Raw genomic sequence first — 8,783 nt, forward strand, 5'->3', positions numbered from 1 at the left:
GTGCCAGCGTTGACGCGTCAACTGAGATAAGGAGGTGGAGAGGGCAGTGGTGCCAGCCGGCCCCAGAAGCCTTCCCTTTCCCAGTGTCCCACTGACTGTGCTCTGCTCTGCTGCTGTCCATCTGTCCAGCTGCAAGGCCCCCCATGGTGGGCACAGGGATGGCGGTGCCTCGTACTGCCACCGTGGTGTGCCCATGGAGGATTTTTGAGCTGCTGCCAGTTCTAATTATCTTCATGTTCTGTGAATTTAAAGTAAGTAGTGCCATGCTCATGGTTCATTTGCCCATGAATAAAATTGCTCTATGGAGGTTCTAAATGAAATAAGGATTTTGGTCATTTTCATCATGTTGGCTGTTTGGGGAGAAAATACACAAAATTAATCCACAGTTGAAGTCTATTGCCTATAGAAGTACACATGCAAAATAAGGGAAGGGAGTGATTGTTTTTCCTTGGGTTGCTGGCAAAGTCTTTAGACTGAGCAAATAAGTTTCAGTAGATGAGGTGTGAAAACAGCATACACAGGAGCTCACAGCATAAGTGAGCCAAGGGCCTGATGTGACATGATGCTTACTGTAGACCAGTGGGTCTCAAGGATTGCTGTGGGGTGTGAGATCCAGCACAGGCTCATCAGTGGTGAGACCCATAGAAAAATGTATAGATATTCCTGATAGTATGAGAATCAAATGTCAGGGGAAAAAAACACAGGAAGGAGAATTGATAGGGATAAGGATAGAGAAGTTGGTCCTAAATGGGGCAAGAAGAAATAAGAGCTAAAATGAGTGTGACTTTCTTGATTAGCTGCAGAGAGGGGTGGGATGTGTGAAGAATCTGGAATAGTCCCAAGTTCCTGGCTCTGTCAGCTAAGTTACTGAGATGGGCCTTATGGGAAGAGAAGCATATTGTAGATGAGAGATGATTTCAGATCACACACATCTCCCTCAGAATCCACAATCAGGGCCTAGGGAGATGACTCAGTGCGGAAAGGAAAGTGCTTGCCATGATCTGGAGTAGGAGCCCTTAAGGCAATGTAAACGCTGGGTGGAGGTATGAATAGAGGAATCCCAGGTTCACTGGTCATCAGTTTATCAGAGAATGTGTGAGCTCTAGATTCAGTGAGAGACTCTGCCTTAGAAAAATTGAGGTAGAGAAGGAAGACATTACAACAGCAGCCTCTGGCTTTTCACATAAAATACACAGGCACCTAGCAGTTACCAACACTTGTTTTTGATAAGGTTGGGGGTGAGGAACACGGAGGGATTTTGCAGACTTGGCTGGATTTTCTGTGGTTCAGTGGGCTGTGTGGATGTGTGTTGCATTTTGTAAGGGAACAATTCTCTCCCCTTCAGGATGGTGTTAGCTATGAGTCTTCTATTGGTGCTGTTTGTCAGATTGAGAAAAGTAGTCCTAGTTTGCAGTCTCCTGATGATTAGACGGTCGATTTTCTTACATGTTTTATTACTATCTGTTGAGATCTTCTTTTTCTTCATTTCTTTTACTGTGGATTATGACATTGATTTTTTTAACTGAGCATTACATTCCTTTCTGTGTATATATGGTGTGTGTGTGTGTGTGTGTGTGTGTGTGTGTGTGTGTGTGTGTAAATCCAAAGCCCCAAGAGTCGGTTTTTTCCTTCTACCACATTGGTGATGGGGGTCAAACACAGGTCCTGAGGATTGGTGGCAAAGTTTTTACCTGCTGAGCTATCTTCCTGGCCCAATAATATTTAAAATTTTTATTTAGATTTATTTATTATATATAGTGTGTTCTGTCTCCTTATATCCCTGCAGGGCAGAAGAGGGCACCTCATTGCAGATGGTTGTGAGCTACCATGTGGATGCTAGGACCTGAACTCAGAACCTCTTGACAACTAGCTAATGTTTTTAACCATTGTGAGATCTTTCCAGCCCCTGCCCCCACATATTTTTTTTTTTACAAAGTCTTTTATGACTATAAATTTTCCTGTTACACACTGAATTAGTTGTTTTGTGTAAGTTTTATGTTGCATTTTATTATTTTTATTATTTTTTTAAAAAAAACCTTTTATGTACATGCTCTTGCATGTATGTCCATGCGTCACATGTTTGCTGTGCTTAAAGATGCCTTAACGGGTGACATATTTCCCTGGAAATGGAGTCATAGATAGTGGTGAGCCACCAAGTGGACCCTGGGAAACAAACATGGGTCATTTATCTATAAGAATGACAAATGCTCTTAACTGCTGAGCTCTCTCTCCAGCCCTTCCTGTTTTTTTTGATAACTAATTTTAACCCGTTGTAATCAGAGAAGATGCTTCTTGACATGGGAATTTTTTAATTGAATTTTTACTATTTTAAACTATGTGTATGTGTGTGTATGAGCTTGTAGCTTCAGCTGCCCAAGGAAGCGGCAAGAGGGCATCAGATCTCACAGAGCTGGAGTCATGGGCAGGCACTTAGGGACTTCTTGACATGGATTGCTGCAAGAGCAGCAAATGTTTTCAGCTGCTGAGCCATTTCTCTGGGCTTGGCCATGTGGTTTGATTATTTAAAGAAACAAAACAAAAAACAAAGAAAACATTGAGGTGTGTTTTAGCTTAATGCCTGGATTTTTTTCTGAAGAATCTTCCATGTACATTTGAGAGTGAATGTATTTTCTGCTATTATTGCATAGTATTTTGCTAGTATGATAGTCTAACTTATTTGTTGTGTTTTTACCATGTTCTCTTTTCATGCTGACTCACTGAAAATGAGATCTAAAAATAACTAACTACTGTTGATGAACGGTTTGTTTTATCCTTACTTCAACAGATTTACTTCATTTTATTGTTCTCTTGCATAAAATCCTACATCTTAAAGACTGAGCTAGCCTTTTCCATCACATCTTTGTTTCTAGTAACAGTTTTAGTCTTAGTCTTTTTTATCTGCTATCAGAGGAGTCTACTTGTTTATGATCAGTTAGTATTGGGGCCTGGTGATAAAGACTAGAATAACCCACTGAGGGAAGATGGATTCAGGAAGAGGTAAAATATGCAATTAACTGCAGGCCTTACTCTGCGAGGTGTGGAAGAATATTTTAGAGGGTATGTGGAGGGCTTGGATATACATTCATAGTCTCTGGAGTGAGATAATGGAAATATTTGCCGTGCCTGAATATCTATTCTTGTGATCCTAGAAGCAAATCGTTATCATTGCCTTGCAACATGATATCACACTTGTTTGTATGTGGCTCAGGTGAGAAAGAGAGAGAGGACCAGGATAAAATATTTTCAACCCTTTTCTGAGCCCTTGTAAGGTCAGTCCTGTACCTTAAGGATCTAAAACACAAGGTTAAAGGAACTCTCCATGAAACCCAGAGCAGAGGCTGTGCACCTACACTTTGGATCCTTTCTGGAGTCACAGATGTAAAAAGGAAAATAAAGATACAGGGAATAAAAAAAGAGGATACTATTGCATGTATTTTTTTTTTTTGGTAGAAGTAAAAGGTCCTTGTCATGTACTAGCATAAAACAGGTTTTATAGATAGTAATTATCTAAGGATTTGTTGTTCATTTTGTCAGACCCCAAGGAGAAGACAGCTGAGGAGTTTCTAGATGGTGTATGTTGATGCCTGGAAAGAGTCAAGCCCATCATTTCTAGGGTTGTTTTTGAAAGAGCCATTTTCTTTTTGGGCTCAAACTGCATTAATTTAACTCAAGAGACAGGAAGGAAGGGGTTAAATCCCAACTCTGAAGCTCTGTCATTAGTTTCTTATCACTCTCCCTTCCTCAGAGGACAAGCTGCAGTTCAGTGTTTTTCCTCTGCAGGAAATGTTTTTTCAAACCCAGTGCATATGGATAAATCATGAACTTGAACTCAGGGAAAAGAACCCAACCCAGATCATTGATACTTTTTTTTTTTTTTTTTACTGGATTTTAAAAATCTTTGGTAGGGACTGTGTCCCTCACCCATCTCCTAAATAAATACATTGAGATTTATTCTTACTTACGAATGGCTGGCCTTAGCTCAGCTGTTTCTAGCCAGCTTTTCTAAATTAAATTATCCCATTTCTCTTTATGTGTTGCCTCTGAGCTCTTTTCCCTTTATTTATTCTATATGCCTTTCTTTCCTTCTTACTCTATGACTGGTGCCCTTGGTGTCCTCCTCCTCTTGTCCCTGGATCTTCTCTAGGTCTCTCCTCCTATTTATACTCTCTGCATGCCAGCCAGCCCTGACTATTTTTTCCTGCCTAGCTATTGGTCTGTTCAGCTATTCATTAGGCCAATCAGGTGTTTTAGACTGGCAAAGTAATGCAGCTTTACAGAGTTAAACAAATGCAACATAAAAGAATGAAACACATATAAAATATTCCACAATGTTCTTTTCTTGATACTATATCCTTATCCTTTAACTCTCCTGGAGTTATGCTCTGTGGAATCTCCCCATAACTTCTGTTTGAAAACTACTGTTTCACCACACTTAGCCCCTCAATAAGAACAATTGTAATTTACTAGAAAACATCTTTGGAGGCATTCTGCTTTGTATTTTATGGTAGCCCATTCAATATGAATAGAGTTGGCCACAGCCACCTGTGCCTGTCTATGTACCAGTACTGTTGAAGAAGCATGCTTATAAGTTTATTTTCTTTGTCTTGAAGGTTGTGGCAGCAGTGCCTGAAGATATGACAACAAGCTTTGATCCTAGTGAGCCATCATTAGAATCGCTGATATGTGTGGTTGCCATTGGACTGGTTACCATTTTTTATTTCTTTGGAGAGGATACCGATCAGTAAGTAACCACTTATAGTAAGTGAATGGTCATTCTAAGTTTTTTGTTTTTGTTTTTTAAGTTTATTTCCTTTTATGTGTATGCTGTTTTGCTTGTATGCATGTGTGTGTGGTACGTGTTCCTGGTCTACAGAAGTGATTAGTGGGCCATTGTTGGATGCCCTGGAGCTGGAATTACTGATGACTGTGAGCTATAATGTTGATGATGGCATTTGAATCTTGGTCCTCTACAAGACTAACAAATGTTCTGAGCCATTTCTCTCTAACCTTCATTTTGTGTTTAGATTGAACATCTAATTGGAGAAACTTGTTATTTCAGGGAAATGAGTTAGGTCTTAGTGTTCTGCATTATGCTAACAGGTGGTTTTTAAAAACTGAACAGAGATTAACAGAAATATTTTTATGTAAGTGTATTTTAAAGGATTTTATTGTAGGGATACTACACACTAGTACTAAAGCCCCAACTTTCTTTCTTTCCCTTTTCTTCTTTAAATTTGGGGTGTCTGTGTTTGTTTCTAACAATATTAAAAAGTTTGCAGGTGTATCTACTTCCCAACTAAGAGTAAAAATCGCTACTTTCATGGCTCTCCTGGATCCTATATTGCTTTTTCCTATGGATCCTATATTGCTTTTTCCTATGCTAACTGTTTTTAAGGAGGGAGTCATAACATAGCCTTTTCTTTCTGAGACTTCTTTTTAGATGTTGGCCTTTGTGCTTCTGACTGACTTCATTTCTAATATCTTCATGGTTTTTTCTTCCTTACCTTCTGCTTACATATATCCCACTGTTTTTTTTTTTTTTTTTGTCATTCATTTTTTTTCTTCCAATTTTCTGTCTCTGTTTTCTAGGTGGCATGAGTGTTCTTGTTTGCATCCCTTGATCACTTTACCCTATCCCCACTGTTCTCAAGGGTGGATGTATCCCTTCCTTATCGAAAGCTGAAGTATGAAGAAGAAAAAGACTAATGAGTTTTTTTAGTCAGTCAAGGTCTAGAGTCCAATGATATTTCATATATTTTTATTTTGATTATTAACCGTAGGAGATTTAATAATGGTGGCTCCTTAAAATACTTTGCTTTAGAGCCAATATATGCATGGGAAACATGGAGTTAAGTGGAATTATACAGTTTTCTTTAGAATAAGACTGTTTCAGAGCCTTTAATATGGTAACACACATGATACCACACAATGGGAGACCTTACTATATAGCATTGTTTTCATTTGAAATAGAAGGCTTTTGGGTAATTTATTTACCATAAGGCCATAAGAAAGTTGGCATCTTAAAGCTGGAAGTAGAAGTCAGATAGATTTGCTTGAAGATATATTTGTTTTAATGTAATTTTGTTAAATTTTTGTTTCAGATTCAAAGCCGACTTTATTTGAGTAAGTAGTCTTTTTTGATTTTAGATCTTGTGATTGTATATAATTTAAAGCGTTTTCACACTTTAGTCATAATAATTTTTTCTTTGCTTGCTCAGTAAGAGAGAATAGACTGGCTGTGGAACTTGCAATGGAAATCAAAAAGAAATGTGATCTAATTGACAAAGTGTGCCTTGCTCAAGAGGAGGTAAGATGTGTTTGAAAATACCATCCATCACAGTGTGGAGCTTAATTGTTCTCCATGGGTTATTGCTTGCCATCAGAGCTTTGTTTCAGACCAGAGCTCTGTTGCTGCTCAACTTCATCACTTAGCCATTCTCTTTGCAGCCACCCTGGTGATGTGTAGTGTTTACCTTCCTGACTAATTAGTCAGAGCACCTTGATTTGCTTATTGCTCATTTAGATATTGTAAAATTGCCTTTTAAGTCTTTTCCACGTTAAAAGATGACTTTATTTTTATTGTGTGTGTCTATTTGTGTAGGCGTGTACCAAGAATAGGACATAGAGGAGTCACTTTCCTCTTTTTATTACGTGGGTCCCTAGGATTGAACTCAGGTTATCAGTCTTGGCAGCAAGCTCCTTAACTACTTACTGAGCCATCACACTTGCCCATTTCCATCCTTTTAAATGCACTCATAATCTTTCTCAGTTTATGCCATATAGATTAGGGCCTTTGCTTTTACTATTTTATGTCATATATAAGAAAGAGTTTTGTCAGATATATGGATTGTAAATCTCTTCTACTCTGTGGCTTACATTTCTGTTTTGTTCAGTGTCTTAGAAGGTAGAGGATTTGAATTACAATTTAATGTAGTGTAATGTTTCATGAGATTTTTTTTGCTTATCAAGGATGTAAAGGTACTTTTACTTGTTATCATGTAGAGACTTTATTTACTGTTTTCATTCGGGAATGCTAGGGCTACTGTGACAAAATACCTTTAGCAGCAGAAGTGAATTTCCTTACAGTTCTTGAAATGAGTCCATGAAGATAGAGCCAGGCTTTGCTTCCTCTGTGACCTGTCCCTTGACTTTAGATATTGCTGTCTGCTTGTTATGTCACTCTCTGTCCTAGTGCTCTCCACATAGGATACCAGTCATATTACGTTGTAGTCATCTTAAATCCCTCATTTTACCTAGCTGTATTTAAAGGCTTTGTCTCTAAATAACACAAATTCTGAGGTGCTGAGACAGGGTTTCTCTGTGCATCACTGGCTGTCCTGAAACTCACTCTGTAGACAAGGGTGGTCTGAAACTCACAGATTTTATCTTCCTTACTTGCCTTATTTATCACATGATATAAATGTCTGATAGCCAGTTACCACATATTGTTCTACTGACAGACTGGAGAAGCCATTAATCTGTTCAGGGGATAGTAGATGACTCACTTCTTTAGATCCACTTTAGTCACACTTGCTGTTAGGGTTTTCAGCCCCAGCAGATGTGGGGCAACTATGGTATTCACAAAGGAAACGTTCTGCCATATGTTGCCTAGGCTGGTGGTTGTGGCTTGTTTGTAGACCTGGCTTTCCTCAGCACAGTGTTTAGATTGCAAACTAAGCTCATAAAATCCAAGGGTACTTCACATGGTGGATATAAATTCTGTTTCCTTCTTTGGTGTCTATTTAGATACAAGTTGAGTTAAAATTTGTATTTTTTCCCTCATGTGTTCCCTTGTTTTATTCAGTATGAAGGCTTAGAGTCATCCTTAAAGGAGGCCAACTTTGACAAGGCATCAACAGAAGTACAGAGTTTGAAGGTAAAAAAAAGTATGATGTAAAAGCTAGGGAAAAGATTCTTATTAGAAATATCTTGTCTCCTCAAAAACAATTATGTCAGAGAAATATGAAATTGTGTATCTGGATCTTACAATGTACAGAAAAAGTTAGTGGAAACAGAATAGTTGTAGGTGGCATAAAATATTTTAAAACATAACAGTTTTATCTCTTGTCATTAACTTGTTTTGAGGGATACAAAATCAGTTTATCAGAAGCTATAGATTTATAGAAAGAAAGAAATTCTGCATTCTGTACTCTGGTGAATGGATTGGAAAGACAATTCCTACTTTTGACATAGTTTGCTCCAGGAAAGAGACATAGAACTCTCACAAATTTAAGCATAGTAGCAGACAAGTAAGTTGTGACCATATTGTTTTTTCTTACCATGGTAGTAGATATTTACTAAAATTAGAATTGAGGTTTACATTGTAAAGAGTGGCATGGTGATAAATATTTAATCCCTTTCTGTGCATCAACCCTTGTCTACACACTCCATCACAGCCAGTTTTCAGTCCATAACCATGATTTCACAGAATGGAGAGTTTAGGAGAGATGGACAGTTAACTCTCCTGATTCAGAGGACACAATGACTTGTCTTAACAGACAGAGTATGATGTGATGAAGTGCCTCAATACTCTTTGCAAGTGGAACGGTTATTAAAACTGAGTTGTGAGCCTGTAGAGTAAATAGAAGTAGCCTGCTCCTACCAATGATAAAACAGAAAAAAAACTTTGTCACTTAGATTATGTGTTCAGTCCAGTATGTCAGTTCTGTCATCCTCTGTCCTGAGTAGCAAGTCTGTTTCTTATGATTTAGAATGCCCTTGTAGAATCTGCAGGGAGTTTAGACTCCAAATAAACTCATTAATTTTTCTTTATTTTTACATAA

The 8,783-nt window shown here is 38.2% G+C and overlaps 1 non-coding gene across 1 annotated transcript; it reads left to right on the forward strand.

Annotated features, from left to right (window-relative positions):
- Positions 1 to 3,256: 3,256 nt before the first annotated feature.
- LOC127217079 (small nucleolar RNA SNORA26) lies at positions 3,257 to 3,378 on the forward strand. Its single transcript, XR_007834069.1, has one exon. It is a non-coding gene; the product is annotated as a small nucleolar RNA SNORA26 (small nucleolar RNA).
- Positions 3,379 to 8,783: the final 5,405 nt, after the last annotated feature.

Source organism: Phodopus roborovskii, unplaced genomic scaffold (genome assembly GCF_943737965.1).
Source record: "Phodopus roborovskii unplaced genomic scaffold, PHOROB, whole genome shotgun sequence".
NCBI lineage: Eukaryota > Metazoa > Chordata > Mammalia > Rodentia > Cricetidae > Phodopus > Phodopus roborovskii.